Source organism: Heterocephalus glaber, unplaced genomic scaffold (assembly GCF_053883595.1).
Source record: "Heterocephalus glaber isolate CG9 unplaced genomic scaffold, H.glaber_assembly_v1.0 deba00001456, whole genome shotgun sequence".
Classification (NCBI taxonomy): domain Eukaryota; kingdom Metazoa; phylum Chordata; class Mammalia; order Rodentia; family Bathyergidae; genus Heterocephalus; species Heterocephalus glaber.
Window position 1 is genome coordinate 1,638,888 of NW_028258304.1, and position 13,790 is coordinate 1,652,677.

Genomic DNA, 13,790 nt, shown 5'->3' on the forward strand with positions numbered 1-13,790 from the left:
GATTACAGGTGAATGCCACCATGCTTGGCTCTGAACTCTAAATTATTAACTCCTTTGAAAACAACTACAGCTACCTTTTAAAATTTTTATCGCTAGTGATATTAAGTAATACATGCTTGTTATAGAAAATAAAAAGTGTCAAATAAAATCTTTACTAATAAAATCATCACTCAGAGCAGGGCAAGGTTGGTAGTTCAGTTACAGTTGCAGCTACTTGGGAGGTTGAAGCAGGAGGATTTCTTGAGCCCAGAAGTTAGAGGCCAGCATGGCAACATGAGGTATTATGAAGAAATAGTGAATATTTAAATTTTTCTTAAAAATTAGAGTAAAAGACATTTGTCATTAATCTTCCTCAAAATACATATTCCTCCTTGCTTAAACTTACTTATCCCATGTATTTGGCACTTTCTGAAGCAGTTCTGGGAGTCTTCATTCATGTCCTTAGTTACGCTGTCATGGCTACCTCAAAATCCTAAACTGATTCCAAACATTTACCCTTCATAGTCATTTTGACTTCGAAAAAGATCCAGAAGTGGCACAGAGTTAGAGCCAATAAATAAACTAGGTAAGAACATGCCATAACATTTTTATTTGACAGAAACTGCCATAAATGTTTGGAGTAGATTCAGAACATCATGGCAGCCACAATCAGACACTCACCAAAAAGAGACTTACTGAAATAAATTTTTATGTAAATCCTCACTGTATTTTTGACCACATCATGTAGTAAGACTTCATTTCAGAAATACTTATATAAATATATAAAACCACCCAGAGTAAACTAATATTCTGGTAACCTTTTTAAAATTTTGTGTGTATGTAAATCTGACTGCAGGTATTTACACTAAAATTACTGTACTACTGTACAAAATTACATACACACACACACACACACACACACACATATGGGGAGGGGGTAGTGCTAAGGATTAAACCCAGAGCCTCAAGCAGGCTATGTAAAAAGTACTCTACCACTGATCTCCACCCACATCCTATTTGCTATTTTCAATTGATATTTTATTTTCCTGTATTTAATGCTTTTCAAAAGCAGGTTACTTAATGGTCACAAAACATTCGAACTGTTGTATTTGGTATGTAACAGTTAAAAACTTCTTCAATGTCCTTTTAAGAACCAAAACATACTATGTCAAAATAAGAATTCAATATAATTTCAACTAAAATTCTTTTAGAAGCACATAGCAGAAACCACTCTTTAGGTAAGCATTAAGAAATGGCTAATAAATTTAAAAGACATGGCCATCAGATCCCATTAGGTATCTCTGAGATGTCCACTACAAGGATAATCAAGAACTGCTTATTACTCTGATGCAGTCTTTTAGAAGGAAGAGAACCTTTTCTTCATAGTTATCAGTGCACATAAAAACTCTTAGAATCAAAACCATCATTAAATATGAGCCATATTGTGATGGCTCCACTGGATAACAATGTAAAGATTTATACCAAACCCTACCCTTGGACTTTACAGTTCTTCATGGTTTACAAAGCACTTTAATAGTACTTATTTTCTCTTGAGCTTCACAACAACACCAAGAGCAAAGGAATCTTAGTTTATAGATTAAGTAAATAGAATACAGCTAGAAGTAACAAGAACACAATAGAATCTCTCTCCTCTCGGTGTTCTTTTTATATTAAATCCTGAATATATAAAATGTAAATTTATTTTATATCTTTCGTTTTTCTAATTATAAGAAAAGCAATACATTTTGTACTTGCCTCCCCAACCGAAAAAAGGAAAAACTACCCTTATCATATGCAAAAAACAAAAAAACTCCCCCAAGAAGCACTATTTTCTTAGGTATATACCCACATTTGATGCTGCTGTGTTAGACCACTGTCTCAGAATATATAAATTTACTCTGGTACTTAAGAATGCAGTTATTACAATGGATAGCTAATACAAAGGTCCGGTTGTTAATTCAATCACAAAAATTACCATCCCTTTCTGTGCTGTCCTCAGTCCAAATGGCACTCCACTGGCCAATCTCTCCTACCATATAGACAAATCCACTCAGCCAATTTTTTTCTACCATTAACTTTGTTCCCTTATGTCTCAGCAAAAACATGTAAGTTATAATTCTGAATGTGCCAGGAATACGGATAGACAGTATTGTGTTGGATATTAAAATGCTACAATGTAGTGCCTTTAAGAAAATGGTTAAAGAAAGCAAATACAAACAATTGGAAACATTACTGGACGTTATAAAAGATAAAAAATTTGGGCCGGGGATTTAGCTCAGTGGTTCCACCGCCTGCCTCGCAAGCACAAGGTCACGAGTTCGATTCCCAGTACCAAAAAAAAAAAAATTTAAGGATATCTAAAAGGTTGGATAAACAACATGATGAGATCTGGAGAACAATAAAAGATCAACTGCTAATATACAATGCTAGGAGCGGATCACCATGAGAACCAGGTGATCATATAGGTCCATATTGCAATAATTTAATACTATTATTTCCAGGAAAACAATTTTTTGATAAATGAGGTGAGTATAAACATATATACTTTTTTATTCTTCAGGAATATGTGCATTATATACATAACTGAGTCTATAGCACATTACAGTCATAAATGATACTACCAAGCAGAAGTGGGCTTATAGTTCTGCCTATCTTGATATCATTAATGAACAAAATGCATTAGCTCAAAAGAAAACATGGGATTCAAGCTGGAATAAAGAAATTTTCCCTGTGATTACTTCTTTAAAACTAGAAATGAGAAAAGTGGTGGGTGTTTATAAAACTCAAATATTGTTGAACAACCTATTTACTGATTTACTGAGAAAGCACAAACACTGAAACAAAGTAAAACCACTATAACAAAGATAAACAGACCAGGCATCGTGGCATATACTTGTGATCCCAACATTCTGGGAGACTGAAGCAGGAAGGTCACAAGTTTGAGCCCAGCCAGGGCAACTTAGCAAAAACTTGCCTCAAAAAAAGGTCTGGGTATGTAATTCCATGCAAAACTACACTAGGTTCAATCCCCAGTACTGGAAGGAGGGGGTCAGGGGCGCATAGCACCAAGAAGTAAATATAGTATTGAAAGCATTCAATATCCAGTTCCAATTGTTTCTGAGGCTTAACTGCACTCTTGCACTCCCTGCCATTTGGTTATTTGCTTCTTTCATGAAGGGCATGGACCAAAAATGCTCCCATCTGCCTTAAGCAGGTTTCTAAAATCTTCAATTAAGCATACCTAGAATATCTGACTAAATGACTTAAAATGCCAAAAAAACTTTGAGTCTTTACAAGGTACAAAAGAACGTATCATTTATATGTTAAGAAAAAATAAGAAAACACGCATATATTCGCTTATGGTTACCAAAATATACACACTCACATGAGCACGGAAGGACCTATAGAAAACCATGCAGTTGGTTACTTATAAGAGATAATGGATAGCAAGCATTTAAGGGATATGGGAATATTTCATAGAATACATCTTATTTGTACAGTTTTGACCTTTGGAAGCATGTTATTTCACAAGCTACATATTTTTTAAAAGTTAAAAATAAGGATGAGAAAGAGAAATACCTACAATGGAAAGAAAATTAATCATATTTAAAATAAATGCCATAACTCACTGAAATGGCAAAAGAAAAACTAATCCAAGTAACTTATGAACCTACTATTCATTTATATACCCTCAGCTTTGGTAGAGCTTAGAGAAGCAGGAAAACAAATTTCATTTTTGTTTTTTGGTACCGGGGATCAAACTCAGGACCTTCCGCTTACAACGCAGGCAGTGGAACCACTGAGCTAAATCCCCAGCCCTCACTTCTTTTAATATTCTGTAGAAATATGAATGAAGCTATTGCAAAACTACTCTAGATACTTTATTATAGGATTGGGAAACAAGTAAATGTTTTCATGGTATTAGGAACCAAGACTCTCATGGAAGACATGCAAATACAAAATGGGAGAAAGCATTGAAGAACTGAACAAAAAAACCCAGTGGAACACTGAAAAAACCAGGAGTCTGTTAAGTCTGTGTCAGTTATCAATAAATTAATCAATGGAGGAAAAGGGAAGGCTCTTACTAAGTGCCCAGTACCCCCCATTAAGTGTAGAGGTACATATTGAGTTGGAAAAATCATCATTTTAAAATTACCACTGAAGAGTTGCTCAGGCAAGAAATGTGACCAGATGTTACATTCAGAGGGAAATTCTGAACAGTGGGTCACTTGCATGGTCTTAAAATGTCTCTTCACAGCAAACATTTTAACCAAAATATATGACCAAACAGTATCACTAATGAAAGGGAGATGGACATCAAGCACCTTCAGATCTGATACCCTAGGGATAGATCATCACTGTGATTTTTTTTAATCACTGTGATTTTTCTGCTCGAGGATGCATAATCTGAATCTTGACTCATCAAGAAGAAATATCAGACAAATCCAAAATGAGAAATGTTCTAGTAAAAAGAAAAGCAAAAGCTGGTATGGTGATACACACCCGTAATCCTAGCACTCTGGGAGGGTGAGACAAAGGAGTAAGAGTTTGAGCCAAGCCTAGACTACATAGGGAAAGAAAATCTATCTCCCAAAAAAAAAAGGAAACCAAAATGTCAATTTCACAAAAGATAAAGCCATTGCTATGGAAATGTTTCAGATTAAAGACTAAAGAAATATGACAACTAAAAGCAGTAGCCCATCCTAGACTGATCCTGTATACAGGGGGAAAAATTGCTAGAAAGAACAGTATTGGAACAAATGAAAATAGTAGAATAGGGGCCAGGGATTTAGCTCAGTGGTTTCACTGCCTGCTGTGCAAGCGCAAGTACCCAAGTTCTATCCCCGGTACCAAAAAAAAAAAAAAAAAGAAAATAGTAGAATAGAGATTAAAAAATTTTATCAATGTTAAATTTACTAACGTTGATGATTATACTATGACTATAAAACAACCTATTCTGAGGAAATATACACTAAGGTATTTAGGGAAAAAGGAACATGTACACAAGTTACTGTCAGTTCAAGAAAAGTGTGTATAAGTGTGTGTACACATGTACCAAAGAGAGGGAGAGGTCAATAAATGACTATAATTGCAAGTCAATGAAGTATAGAAATTTATGTGGCATATTACTATGTAATTACATAATTAAATATACAATTAATATTTGAGCTCACACAGAGCTTAAATTTATTCAAAGATAGTTAATGACCCAAAATTTTATGTCCAACAGTGGACTATGTAACTTAATTGTGTATTAGGTAAAAAAAAGTAGGTGTGACAAGAAACAGAAAACTTGCAGTATAATAAAGAACATCCACTCCAAACACAATTTTAGATTTGGCCCTTCTTTTTCTCCATTATGTTCCCTCCCTAACTATTAACTGTTAGTCATTATGTAATCCATAATAATCTAATCTTTGGGGAAATTTTCAGTGATCTGAAGATATCCACCCAGCTAAGAGGGGTGCCAGCAAATGACTTCATGCAAAATTGGTTTGCTCGCGTAAGTAAAATTTAACATTAATTTGACTTTAGAGAGGTAGTGTAACATAATGTGTAAGAATTTAGAGCCTGTACACAATGCTTTAATTCTGGTGCTACTCCTTTCTAACAATATAACTCTGAGCAAGCAATTTAACTCAAGTCCCAGCTTCATCATCTGAAAATGGAAATAAATACTGTACATACCCAGAATGTTGTGAAAATTAAAATAACTGCTGACATGTGATAGGTGCTCAAAAAATATTAGGTAAGTAAACAAAATGTTTTATTTAAGAAGCAGATGTTTGTTCCTTTTATTAAAACTTGGGTAATTTCTGAAAATTACAGTATGTTAGAAATAGGAACTAACAGGCCGGGGATTTGGGCTCCACGCCTGCCTTGCAAGCGCATGGCCCCGAGTTCGATCCTCATTACAAAAAAAAAAGAAAAGAGAAACAGGAACTAACCACTTACTTCCACCATCCTTTTAGTAGTTCTAAATTGAGATCTGGGAATTATTGAGTTACTTCAAAATTCATGGATGCTGAGCTGGGGATTTAGCTCAGTGGTTCCACTGCCTGCCTAGAAAGGGCAAGGTCCCAAGTTTGATCCCCGGTACCAAAAAAAAAAAAAATTCACGGATGCAGATACTGACGAAGCAAGGCATTTATCTACATAGTAGTTAAAATATAAAAAGCAAAGCTGTTCTTCAACAAATAAGGTAGGTTCGGAGATTATAGATTTAAGAGATGTACCAACCAAGTGTAAACAATTATAGACAAATTGCTCCAATTATAAATCTTACCTGCGCCTTGATCCCAACAAATTTTATATATATACATACATGTGTATAATACATGAAATACAAGAAAAATCTGAATGCTGTATGAGTATTAAAAAATTTTAACAGTAGTCATTAGCGGCAACAGCTGTTATTTTAACACCTGTTATTTTAGGTGCAATAAACACTGTTTCCTAAACATGAGAAAATTTTGAACTATACATTGAGAAACTGAAAAGATTTGCTTAAAACTAGGGAGAGAGTAGAGATGATTATTACCTTGTAGTTATTAAATCTGGGTGGTGGATAGGTGGGTAAATTATATAATTCTCCCTGCTTTTATGTATGTTCAAATTTTTCCATAATAGATTTTTTTACAAAGTAAAATTCAAAAGAAAGTTGGCAACTATCAACAGAGACAACAGAAAAAATTGGTTAGAAGTTTAACAAAGACTTAACTGAGACAAGAGAAAAGTATAAAAAATACAGACTGGAACAATGAATAGATTTGGTACTTAATTTGAAAAGAATCCAAAATATATGTACACTCAAATAACCTCTAAGAGAATTAGGTACCTTAAAGTTACCTCTCCTATACGCTCAGAACTCTCTTCTTTTTCAATTCAAAACCCTTGTTATTCTTGCCCCTCATCGATTTTATACCCAGGGGTTTCATTTTTATATTTCACCTTTTTCTCACCATTCTTTCTTTACATTATTCTTGCCTTCCCACATACTTATTTTCCTTCCATTTTCCTTTTTAACCACAAATTTCAGACTAAACAAAGATGAAGCAATGAAAGAGTAAACAAGTTGGATATAAATGGAGGCTTATGTGCTTTAGCCACAAACATACTTTCAATTTGGATGATCTAGTCTAAACCACATTCATTAGCTTCTGTTATCCTTTCGAAACAGCCCAAAGTGGGTACCTATACTGGAAACTTTCTCACTAAGCAAAGCATTTTATTAAGAATTTAACAACCTCAGCACCTGGGAGGCTGAGGCAGGAGGATGATGATGAGTTCAAGGCCAGCCCGAACTACACAGCACTTGTCTCAAAAGGAAAGGGAGAAAGAAAAAGAATCTGCGCAGATTTTTTCCAAACCTTGATCAATATACACTAAGGCCCAAAGAAAAGAACATGTGTTTAGAGTCCAGCTCTTGGTAACTACTGGCTAAGTTCACTCACTCAACACCCATTACACACCAATTGCTAGGACAGATACAGAATAACTCAATCATGTAAATAATTACAATGTATTTTGACAACTGCAACCACCACACCATGTATAAAGTTCACTGAAGCACAAAATATGGTCTTTAAATTCTGAAATTCTATTAATTTAATCTAAATTACTTTAATCATCTTTTTAATTAAAAAGGAGTATCCACAGGCTACAATCATTATTCAAAAGACACTGCCTAAGAACTTGAAAAAAAAATTTGGGGGGGTACGGGGGATCGAACTCAGGACCTCGTGCTTGCAAGGCTGGCAGTGGAACCACTGAGCTAAATCCCTGGCCTAAGAACTTGAAAATTTCAAACAGTTAAAATGTATTAAAAACCTAGTATGTACAAACTTTGTCTCACTTAAGCCACAAAAAATACCAAGCAGAAAATAGTATTATCACAATTTTAGATAAGAAAACCAAAGTTCAGAAAGACTAAAATAACTTACCCAAAGTTTCATATATACAATAAGGAAAATAGGGACTCGAATCCAGATCTTCTGATTCCAAAGCCTAATTCTCTTTCCACTAAATTACTTGTTTCTCATTTTCTTCCACTACATAAAAACAAAATTTCCAGAAATCACCTTCTTAAGAGCACCCAAAAAACTCTAAGATAGCCATAAAATGACTGATTGTGAGAACCTTTTTGAAAACTAAGTTTCTGCTGTACATACACCCTCCATAAAAAAAATGCAAAGAAAAAAAGATTACAAAATTTAAACATAACCAATATACAAATAAGTACGTATGACACGAATATATTCTGAGAACTAGTTACGCTTTATCTTTACCTTTAGTACTTGGTTCCAACACAAATGACCAAGGAGAGCATGGCCCAGCATATCTTAGTGGATTAACATGTTGGATTCTACACAATTATTTAAAATACATACTGTAGAATGTACAAGGATATGGAACAAAGTGCACATGAAATGCTGTCAAATTTTGTAAAACTGAATGCCACATAATCCCACTGAAATCTAGACTACCATTAGCAACATTCAAGGCAATGCTGAAGTAATTTTATATACAAGTTTATTTTTCTTTGTAAGTTTCCTTGAATTAATTTTCCTAAATCTCTTTCCAGGTTATCATTTTAAACTGTGAATCTTCACATTCCTAAAAAAATACCCTTTACAATAAATGACAATGGGAGAAATTTGTGTGTGTGTGTACAATTCCAAAGCTGGTAGGTAAAGAACTCTGAAACAGAAGTCGGTGGATCCAGGTGACAGGTTTTTCTTCAGAGGTGTTTCATATTTAAGAGCACATTCCCTTCACCCCAACCCCCAAATTTCAAGATCATGAAAAATTAGCTTGAGGGTGCTCTCATTATCTAGCTCAATAAAAGGTTTTCTAATACTGTGAGTCTAACCCAATCGCAGTTAGCCCCAACAACAAAGAATCTGCTTCAAAAACCCCAACGATTCGAAGTGTGGTATATATACGAAAGTCTCCTCTTAAAAGAACGCGGCCCAAGTAGGAATCCCACTAAAGCCAATCACTGACGTTCTGCATTAACAATTCCTCTGAGAAATGTGGAAATATCACCGCCATTTACGAGCCCTCTGTATCCCCACACTGGGGTGACGTTTTCTCCGCTCTCCTAGCCACACAAGGCAGGCGCCCGGCACACCGCAAAGTCGCGGGATCATAACCTGCCCGCCTCGCCCCAAAGACCCATTCCCCAAACGCAAACACGCTCTTCTCTCCACACTTCTTGCACACTGTCGCCGGCCGAGGTCTCGCTTCAACTCCACCGCCTCTTCACGCGGAGTGGAGGGGACGCTCCTCCTTTCTCCGCACCCCCTCACGCCGCTGCCTGCCGCGGCTGTCAGGACTGGCGTGGCCTCCACAGGCCCCGCAGTCCTGGGAAAGGGGCCGCCCGCCTTGCTGAAGGGCTCTTCTCCTCCTTCGGCCAGCGCAGCGGCGAGTCTCCACGAGATACGGCCCAACACTGGCGCCCGACCAGGCTGTCCTGCGCAGCGAGGTAAAGCACAGGCGCAAGCCAGCCCAGCACCCCTTCCCATCCCGAGGGTCCCCCAGCTGCTCCCGCCCCCGCCGTCTGCCCGCCGCCATTTTGTGCGCAGCCGCTGCGACACATACAATAGTAAGCCCAGACCTCACAAGAAAGGCCCAGGACCCCTGTGCTTCGGACTTCCGCCTTCCTGCCCCCTGCTCCCCACAAGGCAGCGGTCCTACCTATGCCTACCGACTAACAGCGGGATCCTATTTGCGCCCCACACAGTCTAGCACTCAGCCTCCAGTCGCGACGCCGAAGAAGCTACCGCCTCCAAAGAGCTGCACGCATGCGCGTCCCTCCAGCCCCGTCGAGCCCTTGTCGGCTCCCGGCGCCTGCGTACGACTGATACCGTGCTCGCTCGCCTAAAGCAGGGAAAAGGGAGTGACGGCCTGTTTCCGGAAGGGGGCGCTCCCGCAGTGTGGTGCCCGGTGCAGACTCTAACTCGTTTGTTCTGAGCCCACCGAAGCCGGCTCATCCTATAAAATCTGTATCATGTTCACCTCCTGCACGAAGACTTCCCTGATCGTTTTTCCTTTGAAGATCAAAAAAAATTCACCTGGCACTTAATCATAATGCTTTTTTTTTTGGTTTTTTCAGACAGGGTCTCCCTAAGGAGTCCAGGCTGGCCTCAAACTCAGGGTGATCCTCCTGCCTCAGGCACTCAAGTGCTGGGATTACAAGCCTGCACCACCACCGTTCCCCGCACTTAGGGTATTGCCTGCTCTTACCCTCTTGCCTGGTACTTTTTTCCCCCATTAATTCCCAGCAATGATGTGATGTATATTGTGACCTCTCAAAATATCAGGAAATTGGAACTCAGAGAAAACTTACTTAAAAGCGTGACATTGTGAAATCTTTTTATATGTCATATAACAATAAAAAAGACTACCTATGTGATAGACATTTACAGTCTTCATTTTACCCATGAAAACCTTGGGTTGACAGTTTACGTGACTTTGTATACATTATTTTTTTTCCTTAAATTCTTTTATTGGTACATTTTAGGTATACATTTACATTTACCATTGGGTGCTTGTACCCGTACATGATGTATCTTGTTTCTTATTTTTTTCCCCATTACCTGTGCGCCCTTCACCCCCTCCACCCTTCCCTACAGACTTTGTTTCCATTTTTTTTGTAGCAGAGATATTTTAAGACAACCTTATCATATTTTCTGTTAATTTTGAAAATTTTACTACGAGTGATGTTTATGCATTGAGTACATAATGACAAACTAGAATGCCTCAGCCTGTAGAGTGCCAGGATTACAGGCATGCACCACCACACCCAGCTCAAAGAGCTGGTTTTGAACTTCTGGCTATATTGATGGCTATATTGATTAAAGCTCCTTTCCTGCCCCTCACCACTGCTGGTCTCCTTGATTGGCTTTATGAAACAGATGCCTGAGCTTGGTCTTTTAGGGCCCCTACAGCTGGGGCTTTTGCCCTAAAATTTGTGTAACAGTTCTTCAAAACTTTTCTCTAGATATTTTATGATAAAAAGTCTCTCTCCTGCCGGGCGTGGTGGCACACGCCTGTGATCTCAGCACTCAGGAAGATCTCAGTGAGTTTGAGGCCAGCCAGGGTTACATAGTGAGTTTAAGGCCAGCCTGAACTATATAGCAAGACCCTGTCTGAAAAAAAACAAAACAAAATAAGTTTCTCTCCTCCACAATCAAATTCATTTCTCCGGAGTTTAGAGAAAGCTTGCTGACTTTTTGTTTTTGGCTTCTTGCCCCAGGCAGAATTTTTTGTTTGGGGTTGTAGCTGGGTTCAATCCCCAGTACTGAAGGGGAAAAAAAAGGAAGGGAGGGAGGGAAGGAGAGAGAGAAGGGAGCAAAAAAAGAAAGGAACCACTAAGAAGGCAGCATTTGAGCAGAAACCTGACTGTCATGTGAATATGCAGTACAGACATCCAGGAAGAAGAGGATTCCATCAAATATGAAAGACCTGAGGTGAAAGCCAGCTTGGCCCACTTGACAACAGCAAGAGGCCAAAGAAGCTGAAAGAGAATGAGTAAGAAAATACAGGACATGAAGTGGAAGGGACCTATTTATACTATTTATTATATATTTATATTAATATAATATATATTTATATTAATATAAAATATAAACTATACTAGCCTGCTAGGGCCACCATAAAAAAATACTATGGGGTGACTTAAACGACAGAAAGTACAGTCCCATGTCATATAACAACTATTCCATCAACAATGGATTGCATATCAGACATTGGTCCTATAAGACTACAATAGAGCTGAGAACTTATTGCCTAGTGACATAGTGGCTGCTATGGTATCATAAAATAACACACTGAGGGCTGGGGATTTTGCTCAGTGGTTCCGCCGCCTGCCTCACAAGTGGAAGGACCCAAGTTTGAGCCCCAGTACCAAATAAATAAATAAATAAATAAGATAAAATAAAATAAAATAACACATTGCTCCCATCTCTGGTCATGCTGATGCTGATGTAAACCAACCCACTACTCTGCCAGTCATAAAAGCAGAGCACGTACCAGCCATGGTGGTGCATGCCTGTAATACCAGCACATGGGAGGCTGAGGCAAAAGGATCACTGCAAGTTCAAGGCCAGCCTAGGCTACATAGTGAGTTCAAGGCTAGCCTGAATTACATAGCAAGACCTTGTCTGAAAAAAAAATAGCATGTACAATTATGTGTAGTACATAATACAGTATGTGAAAATGATTATAAATGACTATGTCACTGACTTATATACTTGCTACACTTCTTATTGTTATTTTAGCATACTATATTCTACTCACAGTAACCTCATACCTACCATGTTTCTTGGTTGCATTGAGGCTACTTGAAATGATTGACCTATACCATCTAGCTTTGCATAAATATACACTATGATGTTCACACAATGATAAAATCACCTAAAGACACATTTCTTACAACATAACCCCGTCTTTAATGATGCAAGACTGTAGTTTTCTCAGTTCTAGAGCCTGCAAGTCCAAGATCAAGGTTTCGACAGATTTGGTTTCTCCCAAAGCCTCTCTCCTCGGCTTGCAGTTGGCAGCCTTCTCCGAATCCTCACAGGGCCTTTTCTCTGTTCGAGTGCCTCCTGAATGTGTCTTCTTCTTCTTATAAAGACCCTAATCACATTGAAATTAGAGCCCTATCTTTATGACTTTATTTAACCGTAAGCACTTTTTTTTCTTCTTGGTACTGGGGATCGAACTCAGGACCTTGCGCTTGCGAGGCAGGCAGCGGAACCGCTGGGCTAAATCCCCCGCCCCATAGGCACTTTTTTAAAAGCTCCATCTCCAAATATAGCCACATCTTGAGGTGCAGTAGGATTTAGGGCTTCAATATGTAAATTTGGGTGAGAAGTACACAATTCAGTCCATAACATGGGCCATTTTGAGGCTTTGGTTTTTACTGTGAATGAGATAAAGGAATATCACAACTTACATTACATTGAATATTCTACCACTGTTCTAAATAGCGTACAGTAAGGAAGTAAACAAAACTCAAGTCCTGCCTTCATAGAATATATATTGTAGTGGAAGGAAACAATAAATAAATATACAATATGATAGTGTAAAATAAAGAAAACAACAGGAATGGGGAAAATGATGAGGCGGGGGCTAGGGAATACTTTAAAGATGAGTCAGGCAAGTATTCTCTGATGAGTATATCTTTGAACAGAGATATAAAGAAAGATGAGGAAGCCATGCAGATAGATGGAAGAAAATCTTCAGTGTTTTACTTTGGTTTTTGAACCTTCTTGAGGCAGAGTCTTGCTATGTAGCTCAGGCTGGACTTAAATTTGTGATCCTCTTGCCTTAGCCTACCAAGTGCTAGTATTACATGTATGCACAACCATGTCTGTATGGAAGAAAAGCTTTGGAACCAGAGGATCAAATGCCAAGACTCGAGGACTAACAAGATGGGGAGGGAGGACCAGATGAGGACAGAAAAGTTGTAAGGGGCCAGATAATGAAGCCTTCTGGGCCACTGAAGGCACTATGTAACACTGAATAAAACAATTGATTAGAAATCACAAGAGTAGGCTGGGGATTTAGCTCAGCGGTGCCGCACCTGCCTCACAAGCGCAAGATCCCAAATTCAATCCCTAGTACTGAAAAAAGAAAATCACAAGTCATCTCTCTAGCCCCTCCTCTGATACTAAAATTCACTAGATTTCAGTTTTATTACATGTGTAAGGTAGAAAGGAAGAAGTAGATTAGCTTGTCTATAAGATGTAAGTCTGGCAATCGCTTGTACACCAGAAGACACTCATTAAAATTTATGGCATTTC

General features: G+C 38.2%; 1 protein-coding gene across 9 annotated transcripts in view; it reads right to left on the minus strand.

The window, feature by feature from the left end:
* Positions 1 to 13,790, minus strand: part of Znf638 (zinc finger protein 638) — a 116,158-nt gene that overhangs the window by 64,748 nt on the left and 37,620 nt on the right. For 2 of the 9 annotated variants that reach the window (XM_087215930.1, XM_087215928.1), the window contains exon 1: positions 9,689 to 9,852. The exons of 4 other annotated variants lie outside the window; for them this stretch is intronic. The gene's annotated coding sequence lies outside the window, so the exon portion shown is untranslated. Of the gene's footprint in view, positions 1 to 9,678; positions 9,853 to 13,790 lie in introns of those variants that run through there. 3 more of the 9 variants (XM_087215931.1, XM_087215929.1, XM_087215932.1) reach the window with 2 other exon arrangements.